Genomic DNA, 17226 nt, shown 5'->3' on the forward strand with positions numbered 1-17226 from the left:
AAGACTAGTAGTTGAGAAAGCATGGCAGAGGGCGATACTAATCAATGGGATAAAGGTGCTCGTAGACAATTCTGAAATCTCATATTAAACCAGACCTAATGAGTTAATGCCTATGATGCATTTGCAGCTACCACCACTTGAGGCCTGTCAGTAGTTAAGTGCAATAGACATATTACAAAACTTTGTCTGATCCATGCTGTTACCACCTGAAAAGTTGGCTCTTTGGACGTGTCTATAGCCCACCATGCTCCATAGCCTGGACACAAATAGTGACACAGTGCAAATGTTTAGAGAAGCCCTTTGTCTGGCTTTACCCTATGTGATTGATTTAAACATTATGGGATATAAGCAGTTTTTTTCAGTTATATTTTAGTGTATGGCTTGATTTTTTTAATATGCTTTAATTTATTTGCAAAAAAGTTTTAGGCTACAGAAATTACCTGTTAAGGCCCAGACTAGACATTGTATTGTCGGAATAAGCGTTCCCGCTTATGATTTTCACAGTGCGATTACACCCGTTTCTAAGGGTCGCCACATGTCTTGACTGTTAAGAAATATACTTAAACCACTTCAATACCGGGCACTTTAGCCCCCCTTTCCGCCCAGGCCAATATTCAGCTTTTAACGCTATCACACTTTGACGGACAATTGCGCGGTCGTGCAACACTGTGCCAAACTAAATTTTCATCATTGTGTTCATACTAATTGAGCTTTTTTTTGGTGGTTATTTAATCACCACTGGGGTTTTTTTATCTTTTTGCTAAAAAACTAAAAAAAAAAATGCTTTTTTCTTGGTTACTGATCTAAAATTTTGATAATAAATAATCTTTCATCATAAATTTAGCCCAAAATGTCTTCTGCTACATTTCTGCAGTGAACATAACCCAAATCAGTGTCTATTATTTAGTATATAGGAAAGTTAGAATGTCCACAAACAATGGTATATATCTGAAAATTGATCGGTCCTAATGTACTAACGAACAATCTAATTTCTTGAGGTCCTAAAATGCCAGGACAGTAGAAATACCCCCCAAATTACCCCTTTTTGGAAACAGTCCAAGTTATGTAGTAAAAGGCATGGTGGGTTTTTTGAAGTTGTAATTTTTTGTCATAATTTTTTGTAAAATGAAGAAAGTGAACAGGATTTTTTTTTTTTTTTACACATTACGTTTGCATATAGCAATGGATTACATTGCTATAAGCAAGCATTGTACTGATTGAAACTGATTCATTCAGCCAGTTTGTTGTGATTAGCTGTGATTGGTCAAATCTATTCACATGGTACAGCTGGGCTGTAATTGGCCCTGTTTGTACCATATGATCAAATTGACCAATCACAGCTATCCACGCATTTGTACACATTAGATGGCTTGAAAGGAAGCCATCCATTGTGGTCAACTGTCATGTGACCTGCTGTGATATGTCACAGCGGTCACATGGTATCGGCAGCAAGCCGGTCCTTGGATCAGTCATCGGCTGTGTCCCGTGGATGCGGTTGCTGACAGATTGCACGGATGTGCAGCCCCGCGATCACCGCATTCTGACAGAATGTCATATGACGCCCAGTCAGGATGGGAAAGCCATCGACCAGTCATCATTTTGCTTTAGACCCGGTGGCTAGCGGTTAAAGGGTTAGTTCAACTTTATCAAAAAACTGCCTATGTAGATAAGGGGAGTCTGTAGAAAAAAATAAAAATGAACTCTGCAGTTGAATAATGCTCATGCTATAGGTGTAGGCCATTTCTGTATAGTATATCATATTGTCTTTAACCAATAAAGAAGTAACATAAACCACCATAAGATCATGTATATGTTGAAAAAAAAAAGCAGGAGTAAGGCTTGGCTGCCAGAAGCCATGATACACTGTGCCTACACAGTAAAAAAAAAGTGCATTGCATAAAATTAGAATATACAGTAGCTACAATTTTAGGACCTCCCGCTATGAGTTACTATTACAATTTGTACTCACAATGTAGCACTCTAGAATTTCTGTTATTATTACAGTAAATGTAATGCCAGCAACTCATTTGGCACATAATGGAAACATGTTCTTCAAACTAAAAAAAATACAAACATATAGGAGTAGTGTAAAATTATAGTTCCTAGTATAGTATAAAAACAAGATCTTTGTACTGTAAAATCTTTTTTTGGGAGTTTACATGACTCGGCAATACTAAGACAATTGGGTTATACTTGCTGCCTTCAGGACTTATTGAACACTGACATACAAAAAGCCTTTAGCCAGCCAGGTTTAACAACTCCTATTTCCATCATGCTTCAGTTTTGTATAAAAATAGGATTTTTGTACTTACCGTAAAATCCATTTCTCTCATCCATGGACACAGCGCTCCATAAATCATAACTACTGGGTTATATTGCCTCCTCCAGAAGTAGGACTAGGCAGAACAAAAAACACCTGGCTACGACCATTGGTTGTCTTCAGCTTGGTATATAACCCCCCTCTCTGCTCTAGGTAATCAGTTTAGTAGCAAGCAGTATTAGAAGTATCAGAACTCCATAGAGGGGTACCTATGGAACCCCTACCTTATAGAATTTTGTGAAGCTATGCAGCGACGACCAAGTAGCCAACTTCGATATTGATGCCTGATGAAGGAAGGCCCAAGAAGCACTCAGCGCCTGAGTAGAATGCACCGTGACAGGGAAAGGTGGAACCTGACCTTTAATGAATTAGGCCTGAGTCACCGTCTGCCTGATCGATCTGGAGATGGTAGCCGAAGAAGCAGCCAGCCCTTTTCTTGGTCCGTCCGTAACCACAAAAAGTGAGTCTGACCTCCGAAAAAACTCAATAGCTGCCAGATACACCCGAATTGCATGAACCACATCCAAGGTATGCAAAGCAAATTCCTCGGGATGAGCCGGCTTGGGACACAAGGAAGGCAACACGATGTCCTCATTTAAATGGAAGTCAGAGGCAACTTTGGGCAGGAATGATGGACAGGGACGAAGAACCACTTTATCCCCATGGACCACTAAATAGGGACTGCGACAGCATAATGCCGCCAATTCCAATTCCCTGTGGGCCGAGGTAATAGCCACCAAGAATGTCACCTTCTGGCATAACGTAGGCAAGGGAATCTCCCGAATATTCTCAAATGAAGGTTTCTGGAGAATCAAAAGTACTCAATTTAAATCCCATGGCGGCAAAAGGGACCGTACAGGTGGAACCACATGTCGAACCCCCTGAATAAAGGTATGAACTAAAGAGTGCGTGGCTAGGGGTCGCTGAAAGAAGATTGCCAGGGAAGACACCTGGCCCTTGATGGTACTCAAGGCCAACTTATGATCAACGCACTGTTGAAGAAAGGTTAAGATCTGAGCCACAGAAAAGGATTGAGGATGAGCACCCCATGAGATGTACGCTTTCCACGTACGATGGTATATCTTGCTGGAAGACGACTTCCTCACCTTCACCATAGTAGGGATCACTGATCCAGACAGACCTCTGTCCCTCAGTACCTGGCTTTTAATAGCTAAGCCATTAAAACCAGCATGAAGGTAGATCAGCCCTTGGGACCACTGGTCCTCTCTGAGAGGAAGCCCCCAAGGGACGTTTATAGTCACCAGACTGATTGGAAGATCCTCGCCCTTGATTCCTCGCAGGAATTGCGGAAGAAGCCTGAGCAAAGGTAGATATTGGTCTTACCGTGGCCCTTGGATGCCTGCGGCGTCTGCAAGAGGAACCCGTGATCTCGCCACAAACCTCGATATCCTCCTGTGGAGCCGAACTTGCTAAAGGAGCTGCATGAAGGACTGTGCAACCAGAACTTGAAGGTGGATACCACCAGATTTAGAACTTTTATGCAAAATGGGAGAAAGAACTATCTGTGTGACCAGCAGTCGGTGAATCACAGCCTGTGGTTCCTGAAGTTTGTCCTGAGGAAGGACCACCCTGGTCAGAATTAGAATTGTCCTGGACAGGGATAGGGGGGACCTGAGGTAGTTCAGACATCACCTGAACCTTTGCAGGAATTAAATCAGCACAAGGAGACTCAGACCTAAAAAACCTGAAAAGGACAAGCTTTGTCCCCCTTTCTGGGTACCCCCAAAATAATAATTTCTTGGATCCCCTTAAAGCTCATGAAGGAGGTCCACAAGGGTGGAAACCAACGAAGATGTCCCCCCACCCCAATAATGGGTGAGGGCAGACCTTCATGCTGAAGGGGTCTTGCCTGTGGGTCCAGAGAAGCTAGCTCGAGGCTTATCAGACCAAGGGTGCTTGGAAACTCCCAGGGAAGATTTGAAAGATCTACTTCCCTTATTTCCTGTCCCAGAAGCACAATAGAATTTTCTATGTGCTCAGAAGGAGGGCCCCCATCTGCAACGAGGCTCCTTCCTAGACTATGGCAGGTAGGTACTCTCCCCCCCCCCCCCCGTGATACCCTTAATTATGTCATCCAGGGCAGCCCCAAACAGGTGATCGCTTTGTAAGGGCAGATCAATAAGAGATGTCTTAGAGGCTTGGTCTGTTGACCAATTCTTAAGCCACAGGATGCACCTAATCACCCCCCGCTGAAACAAAGTTTGGACAGCACAGGAGCTGCATCACAAATAAACTGTAGCCCATGGACCGACTGGTCTGCTAAATCAACATAAGCAGCGGGGACCTGCTCACCCCCCAGGCCCTGGTGCAAAAGTTTGGCCCATTCAGTTAGGGTCTGAGACACCAGGGCTGAGGCAAAGACTGGCCGCAATGTCGAACCAGCCATAGTAAACATGATGCGTGCCACAGCTTCTACTTTCCTGTCAGCCGGGTCCTTAAAGGACGGGGATTCCTTTACTAAGATCATGGTAGCTTTGTTCAACCTGGAAACAGGAGGGTCCACCACTGGTGGACTAGTCCACTTTTTTTAAAGTAACTCCTCAAAAGGGTAATGTACAGTAAAACGTTTGGGGACAACAAAGGGTAATTTTGGTTGTTCCCATTACTTACAGGAAAGCCTGTCAAAATAAGGCACATAAGGAAATGCCTTTGGAGTGCGAGGTGACTTATGCGTACCAAACGTCACAGCCACGTCTGTGGCTACATCAGCCACATCCTCCATTTTTAAAGTCTCACGCACTGCAGTATTAAGTGTGTCTACCAGCTGCTAGGACCATGGAGGAAGCATTCTCACTATCTGATGGATCTGGGGGTGTGATATAAGGCTCCCCTGGACAGGCCGCATCCATGGCAGCATCAGGCTCACAATCAGATGAGACAGGCTGAGCAGGAAAAGACGGGGGATGCTTCCTTCTGGGCCTTTGCCCACACGCGGCTTCCACCCCGGACACTAGCACCGCAGGACCATCGTCAGTGCAACCATGGAAAGCTGGGGTTCCGAGGGACCTGCCAACTTCATAGAGGGGTCAGTGGGGGAGATGTGATCCTGAGGCTCCATAAGGAAAGGAAGACCTTGCAGTACAAAAAAATTATTTAGAACCATTAAAGGATCCCCCCCCAGAGCTCAGGGTACCAATCAGCAGAGAGAGAGAGATAACAGGGACTCACCCTACCGATCGAACAGGGACTCGGAAGAGCGCCGAGAATTAGGGCCCAGCATCACCATGGACGCCATCCCTATTCATATGTCCCGGGCACAAGAAGGGGAAACTGAGTCGGACGAGAAGGAGATTTGGCATCCCCACAAGGCTTTGTCATCTCCAGCGTCTCCCGGGCTAAGGGAAAATGGTCCCCTTGACATCATCCGGCTGCACAAACATGGCTGCCATCTGGAGACCAGCCAAACTAAGGGAAATAGGCCCCTGTGACTTCATCAGGCTACACAAACATGGCCCCCAACTGGAGACCAGCCAGACTAAGGGAAAATGGTTGCCATGAGCTGCAGCATGCTGCCAGGATTTTCCCTGTGCCCTCTGCAACGCTGCACCCTCTGCAAGGGGACCCCCGTATGAAGGTAGGACACACGTTAGGGGAGACTCCGCTGCGCACTCTGCACCGGTCCGACCCTCCTGCACTATACTCACACTGCAAACAGTGGGGCATGTACCTAGGGGTCTCCTACATTGGGACCCCTCCAGACTCCCTGGGCAGGACACACTATCCACTCAGGGATCACTGAGGGATTTTAAAGGATGGGAGGAGGGAACCTGCAAGCAGGTCCAACCGTCCCTGGAGATTACCCGCGTCCACCTCAAGAAAAAAAAAAAAACACCAAAAGGGGAGAGGGGGGACTGTACTTACCCTTCCATGGTGAGGGTAATGCTCCAGACATAATCCTCGCCACCGAAGTAGGGGAGTTGTCAGCCAAGGGACCCCTGCAACTTAGACCTAAGCCTGGTCGTATGCGACCCTGCGAGACATTTAACTCGCAGGCCAGCCTCTGTCCGTTAAGCTATGTCTGGCCGACCTAGCACGTAGCTGCGATCTTCACGCACTCGCTGGCTGGGCTGGAGAGGCCACTGGATCTAGATTATCCAGCCCGTCGCCCAGCCCGGCAGTTGATTGTAGATCTCCCGAGAGAAAAAACAAAAGATATAAGGAAGGAGAAAAAAATTGCTAGGACCAGAGATCCCAGCCGGGAGCCTAGGTCATTACTCCTGACTAGACAGATTAAAACTGATTACCTAGAGCAGAGAGTAGGGTTATATACCAAGCTGAGGGCGGCCCATTGGTGTAGAGGGGTGTTTTTTGTTCTGCCTAGTCCTACTCCTGGAGGATGCAATATAACCCAGTAGTTATGATTTATTGAGCGCTGTCTCTGTCGATGAACGAAAAAGAAAACAGCATTAGGAATATATAACGAACACAGTGGTCAGACCCCTCTTAACCCTAAGAAACAGATTTCATGGTAAATAGCTCTTGTGTACCAGTGTCTAATTTCTTCTTAAGGTGGCAGTATAACCCAGTTGTCTCAGGATTACTGTGTCCTTCAGTGAGAAAGATAATCAGTATTACACTGAATGCACTTTTACCATAGTCTTTATAAAAATAAACAGCGAGACTACATTTGCTTTTTGCATATCTGCATTCTGTTTTTTGAAGAAATCCATTATTGTAAAACATCTGTCACACACCCAATGTCAAAACCATGATTGCTGAATGATAATATTAGATCATAAAATGCAGTATGGGTGAAATAGAAAACTCCATCAGAATGATGCACATACATAATAATTAGCTGAAATTATCTTTATAAGGATCCCATTTGTCAAAATGGAAAACTTGCCAGCAGCCCTACAGTAATGACTGAGGAAAACTAAACTGATTGCTTGACACGCTGCCAGGAATTGTGAAGCTAAGCTATATACATCACTTTGTCAGTCTCAAATTTTAAGTGCAACCAATGCAAGTGTTATTCCATGTAAATCAGTACTGTTGTAGTCTCGTTCCCTGTCCTCATATGACAGGAAGCAGAGATGGATTTTTCTTCTGTCCAAATATACAGAGAAACAGATAAATAGAGCTTTCTTTTGGTGGTTTTTGATCACTACTGGGTTTTTTAATCTTTGTATTAACTTAAGGGGGCTGAATAATTTTGCACGCCCAATTTTTCAGTTTTTTATTTGTTAAAAAAGTTTGAAATATCCAAAAAAATTTGTTCCACTTCATGATTGTGTCCCACTTGTTGTTGATTCTTCACAAAAAAATACAGTTTTATATCTTTATGTTTGAAGCCTGAAATGTGGCAAAAGGTCGCAAAGTTCAAGGTGGGCCGAATACTTTCACAAGGCACTGTACATTTTTTTTTTTGTTATATTGATGCTGTAACCTCAAATATCAAAGTTTTCAACACCTAATGATAACAATAATCAGTAGGCCTGAGTGCCGATAAAACATAGGTAAAATTAGATGACCTAGCACTTCAGTAGAATATTAGACAAATACTTTTACCTGCCTTAACGCAAGGAACATCGGTCTACTATGGTTTGCTAATAGGATTTTTCATGCACTATACACAGTGATTATTGCTTGATACAGCTGAAACTGTTTTATTTATTTTTTTTATGGTGATTATCAGTATCAGCAAGGTAGGCCAATGTAAAGACTGATGCTGTAAGTGTTGTGTAGTTGAAGAGGCTGAGAGTTAAAGGAGCTTCAAGCTTGTCAGATATGTAATTCCAATCAATCCACCCACACTTTATTAAGTCACTTCTTAGAAGAAAGAATGAACACGACTAGCCGCTCTCAACTACGCAGTTTCTTGTTTCATAATACAGAGATGCTGCCATTTTTGATGGAGCTACATGTGCTCATAATGAAATACAGAATATAGAAAATTAACTGTTACAGTATTAAAATAATCAATGAACAACTGGCTTTTATCAGTCCACTGCAAGCTGTATTTTGTGAATCAGCAGCTGATAACAATGTGAAATAAAATCTCACCTAATTCTAAAATATTGCAATCCAGCCTGTGGTATCACCTGACCTTTTTTACAAATACAACATGAATCTGACAAATTGCAACACATTCAAAATTGGGTGGAGGGATAAGTGAGGCCTCAAGCTCCCCAAATATAGAGGTACTCACTGGGAAGGGGGAGATGGGAATGGGAAAATAACTGGATTTTGGGGTACCAATACCTTTATGTTAAATATAGCTTAGATATCATTGTTTAAAAAAAGATATCTTTATTGAATATAACCACTTAAGCCCCGGAAGATTTTACCCCCCTTCCTGACCAGGGGATATATTTTGCGATTCGGCACTGCGTGACTTTAACGGACAATTGCGCGGTCGTGCGACGCTGTACCTAAACGAATTTGACATCCTTTTTTTCCCACAAACAGAGCTTTCTTTTGGTGGTATTTGATCACCTGTGCCATTTTTTGATCATGCGCTATAAACAAAAAAAGAGCGTAAATTTTGCAAAAATAACAATATTTTTCACATTTTTTTATATGAAATTCCCCCCAAAAAAATGTAAAAATCAAAATTTTTTTAACATTTTCGGCCAATTTGTTTTATACTACATATGTTTGGTAAAAAAAAAAATTGCAAAAAGCGTATTTTGATTGGTTTACGCAAAGTTATCGCGTTTACATACAAAGGGAAAGATTTTTGTTGTTTTTTTTTTTAACGCGTAATGGCGGCGATCTGCGATTTGTTCTGCGGTACTGCGACATTGCGGCGGACAGATTGGACCCTTGACTGACATTTTTTACACTTTTGGGGTCACCAGTGACATTACTGCAGTAATCAGTGCTATACATATGCACGGTTACTGCAAAATGACACTGGTAGTGAAGGGGTTAACTTTATTTGAGAGGGAGGGGCTGTGTGTGTCCCTAGGGGCATGATTCTAACTGTGATTGGCTGTGGCTTGAGCTGTAGAAACAGTGATCAACGGTCCTACATAGTAGAACCGTGTGATCACTGTTTCTACACAGGGGAGAATGACAGGCGGCTTGTTTACACTAGCCGCCTGACTTTCTCCCTCTGCAGCGACGATCGCAGAGTGACCGGCGGACATCGGGCCTGCCGGTCACACGCGCGGGGGGGGTCCGTGACCACGCGGGAGTGGGATCGCGCCTCCGGGGGCGTGCGCTTGTTCCCTAGACCCTCACAGGCTAGCGACGTAGATCTACGTCACTTTGCCTGTGAGGGGCTGACTACCGACGTAAATTGTCGTGCGGCAGTCGGCAAGTGGTTAAAATCAAAAAATATATAATTACAACAATTATGACAGGATTACATATAATTTACACAGTTGATGACAGCTAAAAATTGACAAATGTGGAGAGTAGTCGGAATATCTCCACAGTTTTCTCTACATGTTTCGCGGACTAGGCCGCTTCTTCAGGAGAAATATGGATGAATTTTTACCAGATTCTTTACTTTTTTCATACATATATATATATATATATATATATATATATATATATATATATATATATTGACACACACAATGGATATATCTATTTTTTAACGTATACATTATTATACATTATAATTAAGGACTCCCATACCCGCCGGTGAGATACTTGGTGATTCTGCTCTCCCCCTTGGTGCATTTCTGCCCTACGGTGACCACAGGTAATATGAATACCTCTCCCCATACATACTGTAAAAGACCCTCTATGCCTCATGGTTTGGTCATATATGTTTTTGTTTCTGACTCAAATTTTGCTTTATTCTGTAGAATCTGGTAAAAATTCATCCATATTTCTCCTGAAGAAGCGGCCTAGTCCGCGAAACATGTAGAGAAAACTGTGGAGATATTCCGACTACTCTCCACATTTATGTCAATTTTTAGCTGTCATCAACTGTGTCAATTATATGTAATCCTGTCATAATTGTTGTAATTATGTATTTTTTGATTTTATATTCAATAAAGATATATTTTTTTAAACAATGATATCTAAGCTATATTTAACATAAAGGTATTGGTACCCCAAAATCCAGTTCTTTTCCCATCTCCCCCTTCCCAGTGAGTACCTCTATATTTGGGGAGCTTGAGGCCTCACTTATCCCTCCACCCCATTTAGATATTGTCATTTTTCTGGAAGTGGGTACCATTTTTCTGTACATTATCTTAGGCAACCAATATTCAAATTGCAACACATGTCTAATTTTGAGGGGTACCTCCTAACATGGCAACTTGCCGCAAAAGGTTTGCGCACATGGTGTTTTTTTTCTAGCCTAGAGCATGCTTAAAGCGGAGTTCCGGCCTATTTTGCAACTATAGTGATTCCGGGAGGGCTTGCTATGCTGATCAACAATTGGGCATTTTCAGTTTTTTTTTTTGGGGCTCCCTTACCTTATTTTCAAGGCGTTTTTGATTGTACTTCCTCCTTCTCCCCCCCCCCCCCCTCTGTGGCCCACCAACATCACTTCCGCCTTTGCATTGCATCCTGCGAGCTGTTTGTCATCACTCCCAGGAGGCTGGAATCAGAAAAAACTCCCAGAACACTCCCTGGAATCAGGAAGAAGGACACAGCAGATTACACTGCGGCTTCAGATGCCCACTTCCAAGATGGCCGCGCCCAGACAGCATTTTTAAAAGTAAGATTTTGACTAAAATCCAATACTGTACACCTTGTAAGTATGAGAATAGCGGTTCTGTAAAGGGCAATGGATTAGTATTATAGGGGTATTTTTAGTTTAAAAAAAAGGTATTTGAGGCCGGAACTCCGCTTTAAGCAGTGCCAATCCCATTTGTTGGAAGGAAAACCAGAGCAGGACAAAAAACAAAAAAACAAACTGTGGTGGACGAGAGCAAAACAGAGCAGGAAGCAATGCTAAAATGCAAACTGCAGTCATTCTTAGCAACTGGATTTTGGTTTACTCACTTAATTTAAAAGCCCAAAATAAATGTAATTTCTAGAGAAGGGCTGTGATAAAAAAAAAAAAAAAACTCACTTTACAATGGAGAGACTTTTATTCATCAGATTGGGTGAAAAGGGGTCCACTGAAGCTGGCCATAGATAGACAGAATTTCGAATGAAAATTCTTAAGTAAAGGCTTAGGAAAATTTATATGAAAATTTCAGAATATTTGAATGTCAATCGAAAGATTTTGTTTGCTTTTAACAATCAATTTTGGAATGAATGGACTTCACGAAACGAAAACTGCATATGCTGTTAGAAATTCGATTGTTTAGGAAAAAATTTCTATCTTTCAAATTTTCTCATCCTTGTGGTTGAACACGAATGTCGATTTGACCAGCTAAAGATTGGAAGAATGAACAAACTTTCTTAAAACATTATTTTCCTAGGCATTTTTGAAATCCCACCCATCTATTGCCAGCTTAACAGGAATGAAAGCTGTCACAATGTCCTGCTTTTTAAGGGCATCAAACTCATGGAGCTTCATATCAGTGTTAAAAATGTATTTCTACTTTTGTAGTCAAATTTGAGAACTATAGGTTTATTATCTGTTCCCATTAACACAGCATAACCTTAAAATATTTAAAAATAATATTTCTCACCTTTCTAATTTCTTTGGAGACAATATATACATAGGACTCTATTTATTGTTTTGCAAAGTTGGCAATAATAAAGATAAGGGACATTTTTTTTTATTTTTTTTTAAAGTTGCTTAACATACTCTGCAGATTCCAAGCCTTGGGACCTTTACCCTTTGTTATAACATAAATCTCTCTAATCTGTCAAATCTAGTTTACAACTGCTAATGAGATCTGCCAGCACAGTCAGACAGGGTTAATTGTGGTAAACATGACTCCCTAGCCCCCTCCCCAAACCTACATGCAGTAGAATGGTAAAGCTAGATAGGATTTTTTAAGTAATACTAAAACACTAGTTTTCCAAGCATTTCCAGCATCTGACGGGGTAAAAGGTTTAACAAATAGTTTAATGAGATATGTTTATATTATTGTTCTCAATGTGTTAAGCTAAAATGCTGAGAGTTTTATTACTAGAAATACTTAATATATTTGGCCATACTTCTCTTATGGACATAAATGCATTTACTTTGGTTCTCCTGTGACCAACAGTCAGCTTATAGCTATTATATACACATACATTGAGTGCACATCCACACAAATAAAGGCCAAAAACATCAGTGATGTGCAAATCCTCTAAAAAAAAATGTAAGTCCAGGAACAAGTGAAAACATACATTCAACTATCCACCGACTCCGTGAATGTATCCTGAAGAGACGACCAAGAGACTTGTGACCTTCACCACAAATAAAGTTGACCTCTTACCAAATATGAAAGATCCCCACCACAGAGATCAACCAGGCATGTTATTAACAGACCTCCAGACATTCATCAATGGCAATAGCAGGACATAAACTTCTGGTGTTTATTAATCCATTAATCGGCATGTCAGACCAGGCAGGCCACATCCATACTCATGGAGGAGAACCGAGGTCACACATAGTGGAAAAACGCCAAACAATTTATTTAAACAATAGACAGGTACTTTCAGAGGTAAAAGAAAATACAGCATGTACTGATGGCTCACCACTGGCCACATGGTGAGCATGTTGATGCCATGGGTTAAGCCCTGCCCAACATGTTTCGCTATCAAACAGCTTTATCAGGTGAACAGGGCTCCCGGACTTTACTGTTTTTTTTTTTTTTAAGGTTTGCACATCACTGATGTTTTCACTTGATGTTTGTGGACTTTTATTTGTGTGTATGCGCACTCATTGCATGTATATATATAGATTCTGACATCCCATATTTCGATGTTTAGTGGGTGCTGGTCTGTGTACACTTTTTCACACTAAGCGCAAAATAATATTTTTGTAAAACGGGCTACTGCCCGCAGTCAGCTAAGTGTCAGAGCTGAGGAATATTGTCAAGATTCACCCGACTGCCTGATTGACAGTTGGCTCCACCTTGAGCACACAGCTGAGAGTTGGGGCCAGCTGTGTCTGACCATTCCTAGGAAGGGTTGTCAGAACTAAATGTCCACATTAAAAGATTTCCCCTCTATTACTGTTCTGATGTCTACTCAAACTTTGGGATTTTCTTTTACTTTAACAGTCAATGATAACAGTATACAGAACAAACAGAGGGTGAATCTCCCTAATGGGGGCACAGACAGTAATAAAAACTAACAGGTCTTCTAATTTCCCTCCACTCTGTCCAAAAAAAAAAAATTTGCATTTAGTTAAACTTTAAAAATTCTACAGCAGGAGTTATTCTAATTTGGCTGCAAAATGGGAAATAACTTAACCACTTCTGAAAAGGAAGGTTTTACCCCCTTAATGACCAGGCCATTTTTTTTGCGTTATTTTAACTAACAATTGCGCGGTACTGCAATGCTCTACCTAAATACAATTTAAGTCTTTTTTTTCGCCACAAATAGTTCGGTACGGTACGGTAAGTCAAAAATCCCAATTTTTTATTTATTTATTTTTTCATTATAAATTAATTCTTTTGGTGGTATTGGATCACCTCTGCAATTTCTATTTTTTATTTATTTTGTTTATTTTAAACAAAAAAAAGAGCGACAATTCTGAAAAACAAAACAAAAAACAATATTTTTTACTTTCTGCTATAAAACTTTCCCAATAAAAAAAAAAATTGAAAAATAAAATTTTTTCATCATTTTAGGCCAATATGTTTTCTGCTACATATTTTTGGTAAAAAAAATCCCAATAAGTGTATATGGTTTGTGCAGTTATCGCATCTACAAACTAGGATAAATATTTATGTCATTTTTATTTATTTTACTAGTAATGGTGGCGATCAATACATTTTAGCAGGACTGCGACATTGCGGCGGACAGGTCGGGCCCCTGACGTTTTTGACACTTTTTGGGGGGGGGGGGGGACCAGTGACATTACTACAGTAATCAGTGCTAATGACACTGGCAGGGAAGGTGTTAACACCAGGGACAATCAAAGGGTTAAATGTGTCCCTAGGGGATGCCTTCTAACTGTGAGGGGGACGGACTTGCTGGATGAACACAGAGGCCTATGTTCCTAAATAGGAACACAGGATCCATGTGTTCATCAATGACAGAACAGCGGTGTGCCGTGTTTACATCAGCAGACCGCGGTTCTGTCTCCACAGGGAGCGATCGCGTGTGGCCGGCGGATATTGCGTCTGTCAGACCCGCTGATTGGCTCCCACCGGAATTGATGGGCGCGTGGGCGCACCCCCTACTAGCTGTCTCACGAAGCGACGTACAGGTATGTCGATTCATGGGACAGAGCCGACCTACCGCCATATAAGTACGGCGGCTGGTCGGCAAGTGGTTAAGTCACATTAAGACTATGAACATGCATAAAGACATAAAATTGTACATTGTCCTGCTGTAACACTGCTATAATGATGACACTGTTTCAAAGTTTGCAATCCCACATACTTTGAACCAATAAGGACATAAGTCTATAGAAGAATGTATTTATTTCCAGTAATGACTGAGCATAACCAACTGGCTGCTTTATGCTCATAAACATGAGTATGGTGTGTCCACACTGAAATCTATAGAGACCTAAAACATGCTCTTCATTTTAGCTGCAAAGCTCAATGAAATAACCATCTGGCTCTATTAGGTAAAACCAGAACATTAGTTAGCTGAACATCTGTTGCTTGCTGAGAAATGCCACAAAATAACATGGGTTTTTTTTTTTTTTTTTAAAGAACTTCATTGAGCACAGTTTTATGTAACCTGGCAGAAGCATAACATAATCCAGTGTAGTTTCAGAGAACAAATGCAACCTTATATGTTGAGGCTTACCAGTCCTTAAAGTGGTTATAAACCTCAGGCATGATTTATGAACAAAGCATATTCCTCTATAGTGTGTACTTGTCTCAATTAGGGGCTCTAAGGGGGGGGGGGGGGGATTTACTAAAACCAGTGCACACAGAATCTGGTGCAGCTTTGCATAGTTACCAATCAGCTTCTAACTTCATCTTCTTCAATTAAAGAATAACTCCACATTTGTTGAAAAAAAAAACATACCCCTCTCTGTGATGTACATTGCAAGGATTATACCAACCTTTGTTGCAGATTCCCAAGGTTTGTTATTCTGCAGAAATCGCTATTTGTTCCTCTGTGCTGAGTGGGTCTAATGGGAGTGGTTTCATAATTATCAATCAGCTGTGCAGCTGCAGAGCACTAATGAGGAAATCTGCTTGGCTTACTTTTAGACATGTTCCTATTGGGAGTATCACACCAAAAATGACATTTTTGTTGCAGAGGATGTCTGAAATGTGACTTGAACCTTAGGCAGACTTCAGGGAAAATCAATGAGCCAATCACACAAGCAGATAATGATGTTTCTGGGGGGCATTCTGTGTACAGAATACCTCCAGGTAGCCATATTGCGTTGCATTATCAAAAAATTACAGCGGCTGCCGTTTGAAAAGGAAAGGATTTTTAATAACATTCAATTACAATATGACTTGGGCCCCAATTGTATACACTATATCAGTGATGGCGAACCTTGGCACCCTAGATGTTTTGGAACTACATTTCCCATGATGCTCAACTACAGAGTGCATGAGTGTCATGGGAAATGTAGTTCCAAAACATCTGGGGTGCCAAGGTTCGCCATCACTGCACTATATCATTTTTTCTTTATTTATTTTTTTCCCCTAAGAAAGTGGAGTTACCCTTTAAGCTTTGACAATAAAACCTGGAAGCGGATTATTATGCAGGGTCACTTCTGACAAGTTTTTCTGACACCAAGAGAAAAATAATGACAGGGGAAGACCTCCAGCTGATTGATAGCCTCAGTTCTCTTCCTGTGTGATAAGGGGTGTGTCACTTCCCTCCAATCAGCTCTCAGAACTCTCCTCGCTGAACTCTGCAGAGTATAACATCAGTTTTCCACCCCCTTGTTTTCACAGCTCAGACAGGCTATATAAATTCTAGACTTTGAAAGGCTGTAGAGAACAAAATACTGCAAATAAGCAGGTACAACTTATGTAGGAGGATTTGAGTCATGTCCATGTATCTCCCGAGGCCAGTCACTTCATTGGGTACATGTAAGGCTTTACAACCACTTTAAATGTGCCATTTGTGATTAAGGATGTCGGACTTCTAGCATATCGAGTTTTAATACTTCTAGAGGTACCATCCCCCACATTACCTTGATTAAAGCAAATACCCACTCCATCAAACAGCGAACATAGGGTATGGGACTCTAAGGCTTGGTTCACACCATGAATCACACAGGAACACGCTGTGCATTCCTGTGTGCTTCACATGCAATCTGTGTGCAGTGCAATTTCAGCCTATTCATTTTAATGAGCTGAAATTTTGCTGGTCCGCAACAAAAGCAGTGCATGTACTACTTTACAAAACGCAGAGCAACTGGATCGCATGGTACTCCTTTTTTTTTTTTTAATAATTAAATCTGAGGATTTGCTATTTATAGTAACTTTAATAAAGATACTTTTTGTCATTCTCTAAAAAAAAATAAAAAAATCCTTAAGCTTGTGTTAAAGCCACCTAGTCCATACACAGTAGGTAACCACTTTATTTACCTGAGGATATTTATTCCAGGGTACATTTTTTCTTATAGAATTTTGGTTACAGGGACTAACTACACTTAGTAAGTTAGTTGGCATAGGCAGTTTTGTAGCTCCCTTTCCCCTTGGGATTTTTACTGTATGGATTCTCTTCAAGGTATTCTAAGTCACTGACCCAAACAAATATACACATCATGCATGTTCCAGGATTGTGGATGACAGTATTGAAGTCAGACAACTATCCGTCCAGTGCCCCCAGTAGTATATATGTTAACTATAGGTTAGATTGTGCTCACTGGCTCACAGTGCTGCCCTTTATTTTCCAAGTGTTGTTGTATAGGGGTTCATAGGAAACAAATAATT

The 17226-nt window shown here is 41.3% G+C and overlaps 1 protein-coding gene across 5 annotated transcripts in view; it reads right to left on the bottom strand.

Annotated features, from left to right (window-relative positions):
* CAMKK1 (calcium/calmodulin dependent protein kinase kinase 1) overlaps window positions 1-17226 on the bottom strand; it is a 362689-nt gene that overhangs the window by 65351 nt on the left and 280112 nt on the right. The window lies entirely within an intron of this gene.

This window comes from Pelophylax lessonae (assembly GCF_965119305.1).
Source record: "Pelophylax lessonae genome assembly, chromosome: 2".
Classification (NCBI taxonomy): domain Eukaryota; kingdom Metazoa; phylum Chordata; class Amphibia; order Anura; family Ranidae; genus Pelophylax; species Pelophylax lessonae.